The 21,872-nt window shown below is 41.2% G+C and overlaps 1 long non-coding RNA gene across 1 annotated transcript; it reads right to left on the bottom strand.

Moving 5' to 3' along the window:
• Positions 1-2,171: 2,171 nt before the first annotated feature.
• On the bottom strand, positions 2,172-21,867 carry LOC110360944 (uncharacterized). Its single transcript, XR_010470154.1, has 4 exons — positions 20,582-21,867; positions 20,387-20,472; positions 19,795-20,296; positions 2,172-5,403 (listed from the first exon to the last, which is right to left on the bottom strand). It is a non-coding gene; the product is annotated as an uncharacterized LOC110360944 (long non-coding RNA).
• Between the last annotated feature and the right edge of the window lie 5 nt (positions 21,868-21,872).

Below are 21,872 nucleotides of genomic sequence, written 5' to 3'. Positions count from 1 at the left end.
CATTGCAGAACTGGGACAGATCAGGACAGCAGCAGATTGTCATCATCCAATGCTAGTATCAAACACAGGGATTTTTCCCTGTGTCTCTGCAAGGGGAACATGCATGCTGGAACCTTTGTTCCATTGCCTTTTGAAATGCAGGAGAATTTGCTCCATCCCTGAATATTTTTTCTTGGCATTACATGCACTCAATTGAAGGAGTGGTTTTCACGCAGCACTCTTGAGAGCTTGTTGCCAACGCTAGCTGAGCATATATGCCATAGGGCCCAGCTTAAGGCATCGCATACAACACAGGTCCAGCCTATCTTGAGCTGCTCCAAGCAACATCAGGCTGTTCCTGCTCTCCAACAACAACTTGTTTTGTAAGATAAGATACCCACTTCCCCATCTGATGCAGAAAGCTGATGCCAGTGGTGCTCTGCTGGCTTTAAAACAGTGATGAAAAAGGAAGCCCCCATTTTCCTCATGCCTCCATTACAAGGTTTTCCTTGCAAGAGTCACCTCAAGGGCTTCCTGTATACAGAATAATCAATTAATTGAGTGCTCTTGAGCTGCTATGATTTTGGGGTGGGAGAATAAAGAGTTAAGTTTCATGCTCTCAGGAGATCATTTCAAGACAGGGTTTCTAGTGGAGTGAGCGGTGACACTACTGGAGTTGACAGGGCATCTCACCCCTGTCTTCCCGTTTTTCTATTTAAAGCCCACATTCAGCATACGGGTCGCTCAATCACCCTATGGATGCTTACAGTACATGTTTAAGACATATTATTATTCTCCTTACATTTGTTTTTCCAGAGCATCCCATGAAATAATCTGATACCATTACCCCATGATTTACTACTATTCCCTTTTGCTTCTCATATCTCTCCATTCCAGAGCAGACGAAGCTAAACTCCTGCTCTGTTGTCTCAATGCAATTTCACTTATCACCTCATGGGAGCTAAGTCCATATCTGCTTCCTAAGTCCTTGATTCTGCTTTAACTGACAGTCTTCGGACTGACTTCACAAAAAGCACACTGTACTCCCTGCTGTCAATACAATGTTAGAATCTGTAAATAAACGTATTATGACACACTTAACAAAAAATTATTAGCAGTGCAAGAAAATAACATTTGCCTAAACTTTCAATTAACCACCTGGGCAGCATGCATATAGAAACCTCTGCATTTATTTTTACTACATCAGGAATTGATTCAACAGTACTGGATTATTTCACTCCCTTGATTAAATGGGTGCACAGAGTGCCTGTTAATGGAAATAAAATACATGCACTGTGTGAGATAGGAGAAGGTTGTGAAGACAGAAACAAGCACTTTTAGTGAAAAGGAAAGCAGTCTTTATATAATTTTTGTGTCTCGGGTAGAGTATTTGTGCATCATTTACCCAATGCATTTGCAAGGAGTTCTCTTACATGACATGAAGCTGTAGCAGCTGGAAATACAGGCCAAATCTCACCTAAGAATAAGAGGTTCTCTAAGTCCCAGTACCCAGTCAGTCTCCTCATGGCCACTATGATGAAGTGAACACTGGTATTCTATAAAGTGGATTTTGCCATCACTGATTCATTGCATATTGATGATAGAATACCCATATTAAAAAAAAATTACTATCCATTGTCCTTTTTTAACTATTAAAGGCTTGGTAACTGAGCTATTTGAGCTTTTCCTACATATGGTGTAGGACATAGACAGAAGAGACGTGTTTGTCTTCCAGACCTGCTACCTGGACTCATTCTTCTGGTTGCTTCCCCATCTTCCTGGTAAATTACCACTCATTAACCACAAAATGGTTACACTGACTAGCTGGGATATTAAACAAACCTGCAGTGCTCTAAGCATCTGATAAATAGTTGCAAATTACATCTGCTATTCAACATTTAAAGCAAATCATTCTGAATGTCTGCTGTTAACTTAAAGGCTGTGCTTGCTTCCATCTTTCAGCCACTTGCTATCTGCTGCAGAATTACCTCATGTATATTGTCCAGCGATGAGTATGTACGTACATATAACATAGATGAGGTATAGTTGTAACGGGAGTGTTTACCACGTGCATTTTCCATGAAAAGCATGAAAACTGAGCCTTACTTCCATTCTTAGATTCAGCTGTGATCCTCTCTACCAAAAGCTGAAGGTACTCTAGAAGGTAAAACAGGCATTTTACAAGAGCACTGCACATGCCACATCTTGGCTGAAAAGAAAAGGCTTTAGTTTCTACAGCCAACATTAACACCTCTTTGTATAACTATCTTATTGAATTATAAAATAACATGAATGTTCAAAATGGAGGTATCAGAGGACAATTTCCAGTGAATTTGCTCTGATGTAAATCCAAAGTACCTCTAATAAAGTCATGTCAGGCTTCTAAGGGTTTACATGAGGGTACTGTAGGATGCCATTTATTAACATGGCCATAAATTCTCAGGAAAACACTTGTGACTCTTGTGATATCATTTTCAAGGTCCCAAAACACCTATACAGAAGTTCGCTTAGAGTGCTATCCTATTTCACTCAAAACCATATGTATTTTCAGAACTGAAGCACTCCCTCAGTACCTTTTAAGTTCTAAAATGGCGACAATGAACAACGATCAGCAATGCTCACATGCTCTTCCAGCCATAGGACAATTCAAACATTTTACCTTAAATATCATTAATCCAATGGCACAACGGTCCCACTGAGTCACTTCCATCAGGTAAACACAGCAAACAAAGATTATGCTATAGAGCAATGTGTTGTGAATAAATATTGTCAACACCCACAGAGTAATTTGACTGAAATGAAAACCAGAAATTCCCCGGCACTAGAAAAATAACTTTCTAGGTAAATCATGGGCATATGGTCTCTACTGTCAGGGAAGTCACTCTGAAATTACATTCCTCCCTCTTCTGCATGAAATTCTGATTGGACTGAGTATAAGGGAAATTCCCTTCTCAATTTTCCTGAGACAAAGTTTTCAGCCCAGTCTTTTTAAAGCATTAGTCCAGAATAGCATTTACTAAGTTACCCCACTTCCAGTCTCCCTTCAGAGCTTGCAGGTGGGTGTGGAGCTCTTTGCCCTCACTTCACTTCCATCCCCCCAGGTTGTGAGTCAGAGTTTCTATCTGGAGCAGCTGAGCTATTAATAAAAATTAACAAATCACAAAATTCAGCTCAAATCACAAAATTAGAATAGTGGTCTTTCTTCCAGTGCAATGAGTTGTTCTTCTAATTTCACATGTGATGGTGGGCTAAGGTCAGACCTCTTACCACCTGTGTAACCACTCCTGAATTTTCCCAAGTCTTCTCAAACTCTCTGGCCAGTTTAAAGCATTAACCCTCTGCTAGGCAACAGAAGGGACAGGTTGGACAAAGCAATGTCAGTATGCATCACGGCAAGTTCCCCTAAGAGCTTTATCAGCTGTTTATTAATGATTGAGGAGAAGGATGACAAAAACAGCTGTGCAGGAAGATTAAATATGTTTCCCATGCTGACATTCATACTGACACAGAGTTCACAAAAACCTCATAAAATATGAGCTGTAGAGCAGTATCTATCTAGGCTGGCCTTTAAACAGATTATACTTCATTTTGCCAATCAAAACCTTTCATCAGAAATAAAACAGGTAGAAGTAAATGAGAATTTATAGACAAATGACTTGCCTCAAAATTTGCTGCTTTTAGAAAAACTATGAACAGCTACTACAAGAAAGGCCATGGGAAGAAGGAGATTTGGATGAATAAACTGCAGACAGCAGCAGTAAACATTTCTGTTTGCCCTGGTAGCTTAACGTTGAGTGTAAAAGGACCAGAGGAATGCAGAGGAAGATCTCACATCCTCACTCTCACTACTCTGGAGTGAATGGTGCAAGTTGGGTGCCGGGGAACACCTACTTGCAAATGTCAGGATATCAAAAGAGTTGTAAAGCAAATGGACAGGAAGTACCTGCAGAAGTTACCTCGTTCAATGCTTCTCAACAGGTTTTCACCACTGGCTCATAAGATCTTAGATGGCACATTTACCGAATGATTTAAAACCTCATAATGTTAGCAAAATATACAGCCAAAAATTAGTATAACTGAAGAAATTAATAAAAATCACAGTAAAAAACCTAAAGCATGTATAATCCCATTTCAGCCCACATGATGTTAATTACACAATAAAACAATTATGACAAAATTAAATAAAATATACCTTTCTTTGCTTAAAGTTTGGCTTATTCTTCAGCTGAAAAATGCTGAGAAACATTGACATAGATTATTGCTCCGTCCTAACTTTTGTGTATGCTGTTCCTCAAAGTGTTTGCTTTGTAACCAAAGACTTTCAGACATGTAAATTACACAGCTTCCCTGAGCAACATATGGAGCAATCTAGTGGTCGGTTGAGTTGACTGAGTAATCTGTTGGTCAAACTGTGGCCCCTGTGATTCGTTCATTCAGCAATTTCTTAAGAAAATTAAAATAAGAATAGAAAAACCATGTATGACCCATGTTCTTTCATTCTTTGCTAGGAAAGAACACTCATTTTCAAAGAGAATTAAACAAGGAATAATTAAAAACAAAACACAAAATAATGAAATATTGGAAGTCATTAGCTCCTGAAACAATTTTAATGACTCAGAACTCCCCTGAAAAGTCTATAGAAATGTTGTGGTACTAGGATGTTAAATCAAATACCCAGGAACTAGCATTATATGATACTATGACATTATAAGACATTATGATACTAGCCTTTCCCATTTCCAGATCCTTCTTTACTCACAAGCTCTGAAAGACATTTTCACAGTGTTATTCTAGTCCCTATCTATAGGTATCAGAGAAAAATGACTTGCAGTTGCGAAGCTGCCTGAGCCTGTTCAGAAAAGGCTTGGCATGGGAGTCAGAGTGATGCTGTACCTCAGGAATTAGGGATCACATGCTCCTGCTACTAGCACATGAAATCGTGCGGCAAAATGTTACAACACCTGCCTTCTACTCTTAAGCACAAGCCCAGGCGTCCCGTCTGGTTTGCCAAGACAGCACAAGGATCTGTGCGCTGCCACGGTAGAGCTGCCAAGAAGTGTAAATGAAGGTGTGGTACGTGGGAGGTACGTGCTGCTGGTGAAAAAGCAATTTGCTATATGGTAATATTATTCCTGTAACGATGCAGTAAAAGTAGCATAAACAGTCATCTCTGGGAGGCAATATTGTGCTATAAAAGCAAAACATTTACTCTCCAGAGAATATAGCTCATCTTGCCTGGTTACCTGAGGAAGTCCATTAGTCTTTTTGCTTAATTGTCAAAATCAGCTGTGAAGTTCTCGGTTGCAGGCACCTGGGTTTGAATGTCTAGAGGCTGGGAAGGGGCACAATCATTGGAGATTCCTCCTTCTGGAATTCATTCTTCCTTCCTGTCTAACACAGTCCTGGTGCTTTGACTGGAGCAGGCTGTGAAAGATAGATTATATCAGTACAGTTTTAAAATATATGTTCCTTTGTTGTGTGCACATGAATATGAAGTAATAATAATTTAACATGCTTCAGCACTAGTGGAAGCAAAGATTTGTTATTCAGAGATTCTCTGTGTGTAGGTAAGGACCAACTCTTACTTTTCCTTTTATATAAAAAAAGGAAGATAATTTTCTTACTGGATATAAGATGAAAGATAAGCAAATAGCTAGTAATCAAGGATGGTTAAGATGCAAATTATTAGATATGAAAAGCATTTTTTCAAATAATTATCTGAAACACCCTTCAGTGCAAAGCTTCAGGACTGAACTAAAGGTTGCTTTGCATTCTGTGTAACCTTAGTTTGTGAACCTCAATTAACCAAAAATATTTCTTAAGCAAACAGGTTAATGTTCCCAGATGTCAATTAATTACCTTGAAAACTCCCTCAAGCATCACGTCACTTGGTTATCTGAAATTGTTCTTTGGCCACTTTCTGCATACAGGTAGTCAAGCATATGATACAGTACAGATGTCAGCTTGTTATTTTACCCAGTAACTCCAGAAACGAGCACTAAATTTGAAGGAATACTGTAACACAATTAACTACAGTTGTAGATAAAATGAAAAGAATTTCTATCTTCAAGACCATGCTGCTCCTAATGACCATTTTAAATTATTCCTTGCTCCTCATAAGAAATGTCTGACCTACAGAATTATCACGGTAGCCTTGACGCCGTAGGCTTATTAGACATTAAGCATAACAGCTCAAAAATGAAAAAGTGTTCTTCCAAAATTAATTCTTGAGAGGATCGTTTGAAGAATTTGTGTGACAAACTGTTCATGTGCACAGAGGAAGCCAGAGAAACACCAGCATTGCAGATAATTTGCACTCCACAAAAGAGCCGAGCACTCTGAAAATCAGGATTCTGCCAAACCTCAGTCTGCAACAGTCACAACATCTTTCAGAGAAACACCTGTATCAAATAGCAGTGCCTAGAGATCGTGATCATTTTGCTGACTTATCTGAGAAAAGCAATCTGCCCTGTCCCAGGAGATGCTGGTGAGGAGATGCTTCCCTGCCTGCTGTCCTAAAAAACAACTACAAATTCCTTCTCTTAGCTATTGCACTTGCTTGCCTTTTTTTTCCCCTGTTACCATTATATTATTTGTATACAATCGCTGGTATAGTACAAACCCTTTATCTAGGATAGTCTTAACCAAGACATCTCCATGGGTGCTAATTTAGGACAATTACACTTAATGACAGTGAGACTGCTTAACAGGGATATAGTCATTCAGTGACACGGGGAGTTAAGCATTAGCAAGCTCTTAAATCAGCGTGAAATGCCAAACTTCACTTCCATCACAAACAGAGATTCCAGTAATAATAAGGAAATAAATGGCAATGAAAAATGAAATGCTGTGAACAATCTCCTTATTGCTGTAGTTTTACTTTGGTGGGTACTTTATGCCATGGCAAGTCTTTTCAGAAGCATTTTTGTCTTTCCTTATCAGGATAACTGTTTAATTGACTTGGCTGTCTACCAGTTCAGAGGATTCTATTCAATTAATGTTGAGATTTGCTTAGATTTAGCTAATCACATGTGCAGGTGTGGTGTTCCTGCAGGTCTTTCAATCAGAAAAATAAAGCTTACATGTTGAAGAGTATAGGGTAGAGCAACGAAGAAGATATGTTGCGGATATACATTCCTTAGTGTACCAGACTGCTTTTCATCTTTCTAAATTTTATATCACTTTTACAAGTCACTATTGGAAGAAATTTATGTTTTCATCACATTACATGATTATATACGTGTAAACTGATGTTTAGATTAAGAAAAAGAAAATAAGTCCATAATAAATAAGGGGAAACTATCTACATTATTATTTAAATTGCCTAGCAGCTAGGATGGCTGTATTTTCCAGAGATACACCACCAATCCAAATCACTCTAGAAATAAGGGCACAAACTCAGTTTCCATTTATCCCTGCAGGTTATCTTCTTGCCACAAAAATAGAGGAAGAGGTGTCTACAGGAGAAAGAAAAAAAGAAAAATTAAAAAAATAAAAAAGGAAGAAGAATAAATTAGTTCTAGAAAGGAATTATACAGTTAATGAATAGCTTTACTTTAAGCAGCCCACCTATAATTTTAAGACCTAAAGCCAAACCTGGCTGCTCCTGTGGAGATTTTTATGGTGTGCAAGAACAGGATGGTCCTTGTCTTTCTTGAAACACCCACACCTGCCCCAGGGTGTGCAGGACTCTGGCTCTTGTACTGAAAGTGTGAGGTGAGAGGGTCTCTACTGCTGTGGCCAAAGCTGAAGTGGACATAGTGCAATAAAACCCTGCCTGTGTCATTGTCCCCCACTTCCATGCCCACCCTTCCCCTACAGCTCCAAGGAAAAGGCACGACGTCTGTGCCTGGACACAAACCCTTTTCTCCTGAGTTTTCCCCCTGCCTCAGCAATCCGCTGTATTTTTTTGAAGGTTTATTTCAGATAAAGAAAAGGACTGGGAGAAAGGGGTATGCCATCAATACTTTGTTTTGTGTTTCTGAACCGCAGAGTTCTCTTATTTTCTTCTTTTATGGTAGATATTTTGTTTCCCTCTTTTTCATCCCTCTACTCTTCCAGTGAGGATATGGAACTGACTTCCTGCACAGGGATATCTTGTCTTTTGGCATTTTTCAAGTAAACTGCAGGCCCAGCTCTGCATCACTCAGTGAGGCTCTTAAGATACCACCACCTTCATCAGATAATGAAGGTACCACCACCTTCATCAGATAATGGCCTGTTATTGCTGGCTACATCATAGAAATTTTTTTAAAGCATGTTGAGGCTAGAAGGTAACTAGCTTTAGTTACATATTTCTGTATGTTACTGTCTTCAGAAGAGGTATAGGATTATTTTGTCCTCGGGGTCTCCAGCTGCTTAGGATTTAGTTGTCTGCTCTTCACACCTAAGACTTTCATATTTCTTCCCGTGTTTTGCCACAGGTTCTTTTAGGACCCACATTGAGCCAGACCGCTCCTGAGAAGAAATTTACACCTTGGCACATCAGCTCCAGAAGCTGTGAAAGTGTAACAGCATTCATGGAAATGTCTTGCTTTCTCAAGTACACAACAAACTGTGTGCATTACTTGAGTAAAAAAGATTCCAGCCTTCCTGTAGTGATAGGACAAGGGGCAAGGGTTTAAAGTGAAAAAGAGATTTAGACTGGATATAAAGAAGAAATTTATTGTGGTGAGGGCAGTGAGGCACTGCCACAGGTTGCCCAGAGAAGTTCTGGATGCCCCATCCCTGGAGACATTCAAGGCCAGGCTGGATGGGTCTCTGAGCAACCTGATCTTAGTTCAAGATGTCCCTGCCCATGGCAGGGGGTTGGAACTAGATGATCTTTAGAGGTCCCTTCCAACCCAAACTAATCTATGATACCTGTTACTCAGATCTTATTTCAGAATACTTACGGTGTGTAAATGCCCCAAAGAATTAGATAAGTATGACTTTCCTGCCTAATACAAAATTACAAAAACTTTCTATTAAAATAGGAAGGGACATGTACGAAAGAACAGCATGGAATCTTAATATAAAGTATATAGGATCTCCTGAATATTTTCTTCAGCTGAGTTTCTGAATTCCCTGACAAGCTCTTAATAATGTAAAGAATCTCAGATGGTGAACACAGTTCCTGTTGTTTGCAGAAAGTAAGTGTGATTTATTATTTACTAGAAGATCTAGCAAATAAGTACTAGACATCAATGCATGGGTAGCTTTGTCCATACTGACAGGTTGCTGAGGGTATATACACCAGTTTCGTTCTTCGGTTTATCCTGGTTTAATTTCATTCATAATTGACAACTGCATGTTTTTTTTTAATATTTGCAATAAAATACTGTACAAATAAAATTTGGGAGTATACGTGCAGCAAATCTTGTATCAACACTGACTGGCTGCCAGATTTGGAATCGATTCACTGATTAGTTTGAGAGTGATTAATGTCAGTGCCTAATTTAAATCCCTGGTTTAAAAACATGTATGGAAGGAGAATTGACAGCACAAATAGCACTTCAAAGTACTACAACTGTTCCTTCCATGGACTCTGCTCTCGTGAAGTGTGTGGGTAAATTTTTGCTCGGGTACACCATGCCATAAAGTAAGGATGTTCAGATGCCAAATTTTTAAGCCCTTCTTGCAATAAGAAATGCTAATTGTTAACAGGTTTTCTAAGGCAAAAGTGGAAGAAAACTAACTTTTTTTTCAACTGAGAAGAACATCAAGAGATGGCTGAATAGGGTACAATGGCTGAATTTTTTATAAGCCTTCATTTAGAATTTCAGTGTGCTGTATGTACACTACTTCTTGTCAGGACATGACAAGTAAAATTGCATTTTGGGCTCAGATAATAAAAGAAGTCCCTGCATAGAGTCCAATGCTTTGCTGGTACAAGCATTAACTCGATTAGAAGTTTCTCCCAGCACTGTCATATCAGACCTGGCACTTTCCCTCTCTGTAGACCTCTGCCCAATACACATGGGAAACCCATGGTCCAGGGCCAGCCATGGCCTTCCAGGCTCGTCTGCGGTCCTGACCGCTTCTGCGGTTCTGCAGGAGCAGTACAAGAGGGATCCTATGTCATGATCACACTAATAGCCAAATGTCAGGGCTAAAGCTGGAAAATAAGGGGTTCTTGACACGAGGTCTTGTTTTGACATTAGGAAAAAAAAAAAGAAGTCACAGCATTAAAAGGTGCTCTCTTGCATAGATTATGAAGGAAATAGCCCTAGGAGATAAATTCAATTATTTCTTTTTATTAGAACACAGCTGCACGCTCCCCCTTGAACAGACTAATACATATCCTCTTGCATCTTTGAACTCATCCAATTTTGGTTGTTTGCCATGGGATACTGTGTTCTGATCCTTCTCAGGCACTTCCTTTCTCAAAGTCAAAATCACTGCAGCATTTTAATAGATAAAACAAATTACTGGAAGCTCTCATGTCTTAATTTATGTACATATACTATCATTGTTTAGTTGACCCTTTCATCTGCTTAAATCTTGCTGGACATGCTGGAAGCAGCCAGTTTTTAACGGAAATTGACAAATGCCCAACTGCATTATAGTTTTTTTCCATTCTCCAGCTCCTTTGGGAAAGATTTATAAGTAAAATCCACCACGCGTGTAACACCGTTCACAAAGATCCAACATCCTGTGTTGCCCAGGCAGATTTCCCAGATATTTGGAAGATACATAGTTCAAACTTGATGTTCTCCTTGGCAAATTTATTTTTCTGAAGTGCTTTTACAGCCTGTAGCAAATTCCATTCTATTTCTTATGGGCATATGCAGCATGAATAACAGTATATATTTGCTGTGCTGCTCTGCCTATACCTTTCTAGGTAAGAAAAGAAAATTGCCTCTTTTTCCTATTCAGTACTTCAGGCTGCCAATAAAAGTGAAAAGTTGCAGTAACTACCTATCATGATTTAGAAGAGATTCTCATTGTTTTACAGAAGTCAGGCAACACAGAGCTGACCTAAAGTGGTCAACATTGACCTGGATTATATTCAAATAAACAGCCGAACGGAGAAATCCTTCACACCTCAACATTAGTCTCTACAAAGCACATCTACCTTGGTTTGGAGTGAATTGAGCCCTATGGAGTTGGTGTGTAGAACCAGAGGGAATGGATTCTGGCCCTTTATTGCCTTCTGCCAAGCGAAAAAAATGATTATAACGTTAATACTTGACTAATGGGCACATACAATAGTGTAATTTTGCTGAGCTTATTCGCTGTTCTTCAAAAACACAAAAAGCACAAGTTCTTGTTCCTTAAAAGAAAAAAAAAAAGGAAAAAAAAAAAGAAAAAAAGAAGGAAATTGCTCTGCAAAAACTTTTTCTTCATCTTTTGAAATAAGATCTTGGCAATCTGTCTTCATTTAAACTGTGAGGGATCTGGCTTGGGTCCTGGAATAGATTCTGGTTCCTTTTAAAACAGCGAGATAGCTCCTAAATACATTGAGCTGCTTTTTGGAATTTATGAAGCAGAACACAAATCTAAGAGCTGGCAACATTTAATGGTAATGAGGCAATTCTTACATGAGAGAGTTCATTACAGTATCAGCTCATGATATTTTCCAGCAGCTGGAAAGTAGAATCTTCTGCAGGGTGGGAATCAAAAACCTTGCGGTAAAATTATCTTGTGTGTACCCCAATATAGAATTAGTTTAAAATGGCAGCACAGCAGAATTCATCCTGCTGCTTCTAATGAAATGGGCTTCTTACTGACGGAAGAAAATATGTTTTCTTCATACAGTGCCGCTGTGCCATCTGAGCTGCAGCACGTGGCGGAGAGTGGGACTTGCCTGTGCCTTGCTCCTCTGCAAATGTACTGAGATGGTCAACATTGCCCTTGTACAAGGCAAAAGCTGTCCTTGTATTCCAAGAGCACAAGGACAAGGATTGTGCCTGGTTCTGTGATGCAAAGAAGAGTCATTTCCTTACAAAGGCACATTTGTTAATCATAGAATAATTTGAGCTGGAAGGGACCTTCAAAGCTCATCTAGTCCAACCCCCCTGCAATGACCAGGGACATCTTCAACTAGATCAGGTTGCTCAGAGCCCCATCCAACCTGGCCTTGAATGTCTCCAGGGATGGGGCATCTACCACCTCTCTGGGCCACCTGGGCCAGTGTTTCACCACCCTCAGTGTAAAACATTTCTTCCTCATGTCTAGCCTGAATCACCCCTCTTTTAGTTTAAAACCATGACCGCTTGTCCTATTGTAACAGGTCCTGTTAAAAAGTCTGTCCCCATCTTTCTTACAGGCCCCTTCTAAGTACTGAAAGGCCGCAATAAGGTCTCCCCAGAGCCTTCCCTTCTCTAGGCTGAACAACCCCAACTCCCTCAGCCTGTCCTCACAGGAGAAGTACACCAGCCCTCTGATAATTTTTGTGGCCCTCTTCTGGACCTTCTCCAACAGGTCCATGTTTGCCATCAGTTTGCTTCACAGCAAAATTATGTCCCAAGAGGAGCCTGAAGTTTCTTTCCACTCTCATAGCTGGAGCGAGGTTGCCAGCACAGAGCCCTGTGCTTCATGCTAGGATGCGACTCCTTTCCCAAGCTCAGTCTCACTGTTCTTTCACTACTCAGATTTTGACCAGGATGAGTTGTGCTGTGCTATTTTTCAAAGTGACTATATTGGTCGTCCAGTGGATGCTACTACAGTAAATGTCAGTTGTTTAGTTCCTCATTTTGCATTTTTTTTTCTGGTGGTCTGCAGCGTGTGTGCTGAGATTCTCTAAATGATCTAGGGCTGCAAACACAATCAGCCCAAAAGATTCAAATCCCATGGGAATTTTTTCCATCTAGGTTGCTCCCTGCTGCTCTGCAAAGTATTATTTTACAAAGACGCTAAGGGGACTATTTCACTTTACTTGTTACCTGAATACTGTCCCCAAGTTTAAAAGAGACATAAATCAGTTAAAAGCAACAGAAGGACAAAAAAATGTCCTACTCAACCTTTTTTAAAGACTGCAGAAGCCCAGAGGACACCTGGAACTGAACCTCTCTGGAGGCATCAAGTCAGTCTGTCAGCTGCAGTTTCTTACCAGCTACAGAGCTGGTTCGCACTATTGATGCTGGTGTAGAAGGGGATGGTGGAGACCAAGGACAGAGGTTGATTCCCCCTCTTTAGTTGAGCACTCAGTTCCCCAGCTGGCTGTGGGAACTGGCTGTCACCACTATCTCTCTCCTCTCCAGTGGGCACTGTGCAAGGCTTAAACATGCCTTAAGCACAAGGCCACAGAAAGCACAGTTGGAGCATCAAGAGGGGTATGGGGAAAGAACAGAGATGAGGGATTTTTAAAAGATGGACCTCCATAAGAAGGAAACACACATACTGTCTTGTGGAGGACTGCAAACCTTCATTAGCAGCCTCACTGAAGTCAACAGATATGCAGCCTGGGCACAAATAGCGCTGTCAGTCAACACTAGCAGTTATCATCACACTCTTATTTGTTGTCTCAGAAAATGAATTATAGAGAACTACATAACTTGGGCAACAAGCAGCATTTTTTAAAAACGGGTGGATCGCACAAACAGAAGCCAAAGAAGCTTGAAAACTCTTGACTGGAAATAGTGTTGAGGAATCACAAAGTAAGATGTTAGACTGCTGCACCAAGACACTTTGAGTTTCAGAAAGAAGATGTAAAAGAAAAAACAACCAACCAACCAAACACAAACAAAACCAAACCGGCAAAAACCACAAAACAAACAAACAATCAGAAAACCCTAAACCCAAGCAAAAACACAACAAAAACCAAACAAACCAAAACAAAAAAAAAACCAAAAACACCACACACAAATAAGCTGGCAGGAAAAGCAGCAGGTATCCCAGCTGCAAAGAAAGCCAAACTGTGAGCTAGAAACAGATTGCTGAAGGAAGACACCCAAGTAAGTCAGCCAAGTATTTATCCTGATTTATACCAATGCTTGGCCCAAAGCCCCAAACACTTTCAAATACACTAGATGAATAGTAAAAGTATGAATGAAAATGCAACTTCAGCTTCAGATTCATTTTGTAGCAACTTAAAATTGTTTTCCTTTAAAGAGCAACCATTAATGGCTTGAATTTCAGAGACAAGTGAAATAAGGAAAAGTAAGCTCTGAATGAGACATAAGAGATAGGAAGAGAAAATCTCCTCCAATAAACTAATACCAGTAGCTTTCCTGGCTTGGGGTTTGGTTTTTTATTTTGGTTATTGAGACAAAGAGGCTGCGATTCTTGGCCTACAGCTCAACAAAGTTTGCAGCAATTTCTTGGCTCGATTTTTGCCTCTCTCTACAAGAATTCAAACTAGCTGGTAGCAGCAATTTCTGTCCTGAAATCCAGTCTATAGCTCTAAGAGACTATTATGTTGTCATGGCTCAGTGAGACCAAAAAAGAATTTAACTGGTGTTTGCAAATAGAGTGATATGGCTGAAAGCCTGGGTATGCTCTTCTGTGCTGGAGAAGATATAATTTAACGCTCTTGGACCCAATTTTACCCTCATTATAGGCAACTGAGAACTTCCCAGTGAAGTTGGTGGGCAGAAATCAGACTTCTTACTGTGAGCTGACAGATAAATAGTAATCTGTTACACAGGAGAATGTGATTTACCCTGCACGTTAAAAAAGTGATTTTAATAGCTCTATAACATCAGGGATTCTTTAAAAATATAGGATTAGCATATTAAGATGCATAAACGACAATGCATCGATATGAAAAAAGCCAAGAGCTCCGAAAAATTGCAAAATCTTTTGCTGCACACCCTCCCACTCCTGAATGCATTAGGGGTGCTTTTCTTGAAGCAGCGGAGAGAATAGAGCAATGGAGAAAAGCCTGAAAATGAGGGAAGGGAAGCAGGAGAGGAAGTTTGCCAAAGAAGAATCTGCTGTTATTTTTAAGACCCCTTTATTATCACCAGCTTAATTATAACTGGATTTGCTAGAGAGGATTCTGTTGTGCATAGTAGCACTTAGCCTTGCTCTTTCTTACACTGTCTGTGTACCCAGAAATGGCAGTGATGTTGAAATCCTTGAAATACGTGCTTGTAAAGCAAAATCCATAGGGAAGCCCGGTGCATTTCCTTCTGCGCGCTTTTTGTGCAAGGAGTGAAACTGTGGTTAATTACCTGCCTCCAGCTACTCCTTAAATCTGAAGAGCTTTGCTTTGTATTTGTATGACTACAGTAGCCATGGCAGCTGCTCATTTATTAGTTGCAGGATACATTAAGGCAGGCTGGGTAACTAGATTGTGTGGAAGGTGAAGACACGTGCAAATTTCTACTAAAAATAAAAAGCAAACAATTTGCTTACTGAGAACAGGTAATGGAGAAGCTAATCAAAACCAGAAACTTCCTTGTATTTCACCATAAAGCAAAATGACTAACAACCTAATACTGCACTGATATACATAATTATGCATCTGGTATGTCTAACTATCCCAGGCATCTGGTAATAGATTATTCACTAAAGATGGGCCTGAATCGACCATTTTCCTCTCAAATGTGAATAACCAAAATCTTTGACAATATCAGATATTGTATTCAGACTGGGATTTAGACCTAAACATAATGACTGGCTTCAGTGAGACAGAAGATGCTAGGAGTAGATTTCCCTGATATTTTAGTGTTTCGGTGAGGAAGAGTAGGAGTGGAAGAGCAAGGGCACTGTTTGATATCACTGTCTGATAACACAGTATAAAACATCATTGCTTCTGTCTCTGCCAGAAAGCTGTTATTGAAAGAGCAAGATGCAACCATTTTTAGTCCTGCATGTCCACGTGAGGAAATCATGAAGAGCAGCGATTCTGTTCTTGCTCTTTTCTCATGGGGACAAACCCAGTGTCACGGTGGTTGCTCTCACACATGGGTCTGGAGGGCAAGTGTCATACTCATTTATTGGGACCAGCCATAATTATTTCACTGTCTGCTTCCCTGACATTCCCATAAATAACACCGCTGGCCAAACAGATGTTCCCAGCCCTGCATCACCTCCCCAGATGTTGCCTTCCCAATTCTTCTGCCAGTCATGTGCCAGGCAGGCTGACTCTGCTTTACAACCAAGGTATCTCAGTAGGCTTTCTCCAAACTGTATGTGTTCTCAATGAGTTCACGCTTAGCATCATTTCCTTTGCAAGGGAGGAACCACTTTTAATTTGATGCAGATTTCAGAGCAACCAGGAACTGCTTGCTATTCTTTGCTTGGCAATTTTATGCTCAACCCCAGTTATGTGCTATCTTTTGCCTCTAAACTCCATCAAATGATAGTTTAATAAGCACATGTATTTACAACATAATACTCAGCATTTTATTTTTTTTTTCCCAATAGATGCTTGTTCAGTCCCCTCTGTCCCTTGGTAAAATTATTTCCTGCTGAGACAGGAACCAGTGGGGCATGGGAAGCCAAAGCTCTGGAAATGGTGAGTTATAATTGGTTTTGGAAGGTCTCCACTTTCCATAAAATCTGTGGACTTCCAAAGTGTGCTAGCCACTCTGTTAGTCCTTCCCAAATTCTAATCTGCACACAGAATAAACAGATGAAACACACAAAGCCTCTCAGCTTCCAGCAGAGGTCCGCTTGCTTGAAAATACTTGTTATTTTAGCCAGGTGGCAGCCAGACGGGAGCCCCTGAGCCCTGGGTTGCGGCAAAGCATCCGCCCGCCCAGCCGGAGCCGTGCGGAGGGGGAGCGCTGCCGCCCAGCGGCCACCCCAGACCTAACGCCTAGGCCGCACCTAACGCTGCGCCGGGCTTAACGCCTGGACCAGGCTTAATGCCCGGGCTTAACGCCTAGGCCCGGCTCCCTCCGAGGCTGAACTTGCAGGTTCAGATCTTGCTAAGAACAGCTCATTTAGCAGAGAGCTGGGATTTTTATTGAAGGACACTTTAAGTATGTATTCAGGGAGACGCTGGCTGAGAGCACCCTTTTGGTTTTGTACCCAGGATTTCTAAGGAAGACTAAATAGTCATAGTAAAATAACATAATAACATAGCATGACATCACATCACACAACATAACATAACACATAAGGTGTTTGGAGCTGACTTAGCCCAAGAAAAGATCATAGAATCATAGAATCATTGGAAGAGACCTTCAGGATCATCGAGTCCAACCATAACCTAACTCTAGCACTAAACCATGTTCCTAAGAACCTCATGTATGCATCTTTTAAACACCTCCAGGGATGGTGACTCCACCACTTCCCTGGGCAGCCTGTGCCAGTGCCTGACAACCCTTTCCGTGAAGAACTTTATCCTCATATCCAATCTAAACCTCCCCTGGCACAACTTGAGGCCATTTCCTCTTGTCCTCTTACTTGCCACTTGGGAGAAGAGACCAACACCCTCCATGCTACAACCTCCTTTCAGGTATTTGTAGACAGTGATAAGGTCTCCCCCTCAGCCTCCTTTTCTCCAGGCTGAACAGCCCCAGTTCCCTCAGCTGCTCCTCATCAGACTTGTGCTCCAGTCCTCTCACCAGCCTCATCACCCTCCTCTGAACTCTCTCTAGTATTTCAATGTCCTTTTTATGATGAGGGGCCCAAAACTGAACACAGATGGCCATTAGCTGACTTGTGGCTAATACAGAAGAGCCATTTCTGAGTCTCAGGAAGAGAAATCAAATGTAGCAAGGGGGAAAATTACATAGGCTAGTCCTTGGGGTCAAAGAGTTACCAGACTTTCTCTTGAAGTTCAAAATGGGCTGACATTTCTCCCCATGAATTTCCATAGTTCTGTAAAACAAAAAGCAAAACATTCTTCCTGCTCTACTCTCAGTGCCAGGGAGTGGTTGGTAAGCACTGCTGACAGCTTACGGAAATGTTTAGCATGTAACAGAGCTTGGCTTTACAATTTCCCGCTCTCTCTTTTTAATCCCCAAAGTTAAAAGTAGCCGCAGACACAGAAGATAAGTGCACTGTGCACTAGCGTAACCTAATGGCAGGAATGTATGCTAGTACAATTTAACTCACTGTGTGGCAGAAATACTAAACTTGGCCTGAATGAAACATTAACAGAAAAGTGGGTATGAAAGTACCACACGTGTCTTGATGCTTCTAAGTACATGGTGTGGGAGTGCAAGGGAGTGACATCTATAACACAATGTGTCAGTGACTGAAATCAACTTTGTTTAAAATAAATCTCACTTTCTTCTTCCATATGGTCTCTCACTGAGTTTTGTGAAGTTAATTTTGCACATGCTGCTTTGGTGAAAGCATCCAGGAGCAAGTGATTCTCATTCCAAAACCATTAGCACATGACTAGGGAACAAATCTGTCAGTAAGTCGGTCTGAAACTAAACACACCAAACTTCAGGCAATTCTCCTGCTTTAGGTGCTTTTCAAGAAAGTAGTCTGTAAACCATTTCTCTCACTCCTTTAAGTCCCTGGGATCACTGCCATATCTCATGTGGTGAAATCGTGCTAAATCAGCAGGACAGACTGTCAGAAGATTTGACAGAGCAGAACGGTGCTGCAGAAGGCTTTAAAATGTTTACAGATACTAATCAGGGGTGAGATGGATAAATCTTGAATCCCTCTGCAAATTAGTAATAAAAAAGTGTCATTCATGTAAAGTCATCTGATACATCTATAAACCTTTTTAAAAGAAAAAACATATCCAAAACACTGACATGAAAATAATTTAAATGAAAACTTCCTGAGCCCTTTTTAGTACAATATATGAATTTGAGAGCCTCAGCAGCTCTGTTTCTTATTCAAAGGTGCTTTAGAGTGAAGATTCATTAGATCTTTTTTTTTCTTCCAAATTAGTTTTGGTTTCATACAACATGAATATCTCCGTAAGCCCAGGAATTAGCGACATGGGGTTTCCTACAGAGTTGTGTCTCCTGTATCTTTCCCTTCATTGCTTAATCTTGCCCTGGCTCTACTTGTGGTTCACAGACAGAACTCTTCCCACTGTTGCAGACAAACTGCTATTTTTAAATAACTGGAATGCTGACCCCTTCCCTCTCATTTCTACATATGGGGTAAATTCTTGGTACCGGGGCAGGAGTGTTAGAGGTCTATAGGACACAACACTGCGCACAATGTATTTCCAGACTATTTCTAATCCTCATCCATTATTTAAATGAGATTTCTGGTATGACAATGTTTTTGCTTTTCTGTATCTAAGCTCAGCTCTGCAGAAGCAGCAGAGTTCTCACATTTGAAAAACATGATGAAAGGCAAAACCATTTGTGTAGGTACCCATGGAAGTTTGCTTTAGAAGGGGATTTGGGCAACAAGGAAGAAGATGACAAAGCATTTGGCAGCTTATTTCATTTCCATTAACCTCGGCATGGTCAACAGCCACTGCTAAGTGCCTCTTTTTACTTCTTGTGTATATCTGAATTAATGCTGACCAAAGATTGCCCAGTGAAATGCTAGGTTTTCCTTTTTATTAGTTTTTTATTTGGAAGAGCACCTACACAGTATATAACTTAATAAGAGGAGGAATGGTAGGAGGAGAACATACACACAAGTTGCTCTTTTTTTCTATTTTATTGCTCTGAAGCCACAAATGCACCCTTTGCATTTGTCATGGCCACTTTAGCCTAACTAGAATTAACTCCAATGACAGAGCATGAAAATGTGCCACTGTTTTTGTCTCGGCACCTCTGCCCGCTCATGCTGTATGCCTGGCAGTACTGCAGAGGCTGTCACCCCAAGACAAGTGGCTGAAAAACTGTCTTGAACTGTGACCTTAGCCCAGTGCAACCATGTGCACAGACAATACGTCTTAGCCAGGAGACAGTAACTACCGGCTTTGCTGGGAGCAAAATCTGTCTACAGGAGTTACAAAAAGCCCTCAGTATTAAAAAGCCCTATCCTCTTTTGAACTGAACTTACCTCCTTGAGCAGAGGGAGGAGAGCATGGCTAAGCTGCAGGGGCTGACAGATGCTCCTCTCCAGCCAAGTCTGGAGCTTGGCTACATGGTCTCTGGTGTCTCTTCATGACTGAGAGGGGTGCTCAGTCATGGGGGAAGCATAAGCACCCATGCGCCCTGTTTTGGGAGGTGCAGGCTCTTGCATTGTTAGCAGCAACATTTCCTGTTCAGAGGATGCGAGGCACATCACCAGCATGGACTTTCTTCTGACCAAACCCTGACAGTGTCAAAACTTGAACTCGGGACTGCTGTAGCTGCAGACATAGTTCAATGATTTGAGCAGGAAGTAAGTCACAGCATGGATACAGGTTCTGTTCTTCACTGAATGCAGCCAGAGCATAATTAAAGTCACCTTCATGGGATTTATGCTTACTGAACAGCTTCATGTACTTTCTTCTGAACTTGTACTCCATGCACCTGATTGAACTGAGAAAATCCTTCTGCTTTAAATCCGTTCACTTTTTCTGTTAGAGAGAGGAACACCTATATATCACAGTGCTTTGTTTTGCAGACAAGCCAATGGAGATTTTCTGATTACCCACTTACTGACTTACATGACAATCAATGTCCAGCTTAGCAACATGCTTTCAGCAGTCACTCAGTTCTCTCCCCACACAGTTGTCTCCACCCATGTTATGCCCTAAAAAGAGGGGATGACATTTTAGGTGATTAGGTGTGATCAGAATAGGGCACCATTACCTTACTGTCTGTTTCAAAGTCAAAACAGGAGCAAAGGGGTCACAACTCACCATTCCCTTCTCTACCCACTGTGACAGGAGGTAAACAGTGGTGGTCAAGAATATCAGTGTTACAGCATGAAGCCAAGCCACAAGCAGAACAGAAAATTGACTGTTTTCCTTCTCTTCCAGATCCCCTTTGGCAGCACTTGATGCACACCCTGCCTGTCACTCCACCTGTGATCCAAGCAAAGGTGTTGCAAGTGGAACAGTTATGTCCAGTTCATGGCATCCCAAGGGGGAAAAAAAGGGCATAACAGCAAGCTATGACTCTAGAATAAACCATGCCTAGGCACTGATCTAACACACATAGGTTTCCTACTTCGCACTCTGTTTACCTTAGTCCTAGTCCTAACCGTAACCCCAGGCCTGGGCTAAGAGTTCTGCCCTGGGCCACAGAATCATAGAATCATTTTGGTTGAAAAGAGACCCTAAAGATCATCCATCAAGTCCAACAAACATACTGAACCTCCAGGTGTCAGTTGTTGGTGGGAGAGTCCAGCTGGCAGGAAGCCCTCACGAGCACAATCCAAACCACTTTGGAGACAATTATGTGATTAAGTGACCTCGTGTGGCGGTAGAAATAATGTGTTTGGGTAAATATTGGTTGTACAGGCCGTGGTATAGGGGACCCAAACACCATTTTTAGTGATGTGTTAGAGGTAGCAAAGAAACAACAAGGTAACGGCAAAAAGCAATTGAGCATCTCCTTCCTCTCAAGCACTTTCACATCAAACAATGAGAATGGGTCTTTTTGTTTCACTCCCAGCGTGCTATGAAAGGCCTTTGTTAGGCAATACATTAATATTTCAGATACATGAAATTCTGTCAGGCCAGATGTAGTAGTAATCTAAAACCTTCTCTCCACAGGCAGCTAATGCTAAGCATCAGGAGAGGAAAGCACGGCAGCTATTCTGTTTGCTTGGCCGAGAGAAGCTCCTGACTGATGCTCCTACGGTTCTACCAACACATCCCATCTCCTCGCGGCACTTTCTGACCCACGCAGCTTATGCTGTGCCAGTGCCAAGCGCACAGAACTAGGGACGCTGCACCCCTGTCATCTTTTCCATGACTTTGCTAAAGCAAGAGACAAAAATAACACAAAGAACGCATCACTGCTGCTGCTACAGATGTACCCTCTTCCCGTTGCGAAGCACAAAACAAGAATAAACCCTTCCACATAACGTAACCACGAAAAAAAAGAAAAGAAGCTAATCCGCAGAAGAGCAGCCCGGATGGCAGTAAGGGCCGCCGTGAGGTCACCCCGCAGGCAGGCGGCGGGTCCCGGCGCAGGATGTGAGCT

This window comes from Columba livia, chromosome 2, assembly GCF_036013475.1.
Source record: "Columba livia isolate bColLiv1 breed racing homer chromosome 2, bColLiv1.pat.W.v2, whole genome shotgun sequence".
Lineage (NCBI taxonomy): Eukaryota > Metazoa > Chordata > Aves > Columbiformes > Columbidae > Columba > Columba livia.
Note: the sequence above shows the minus strand (reverse complement) of the source record. Positions and strands in the feature narration are given on the sequence as shown.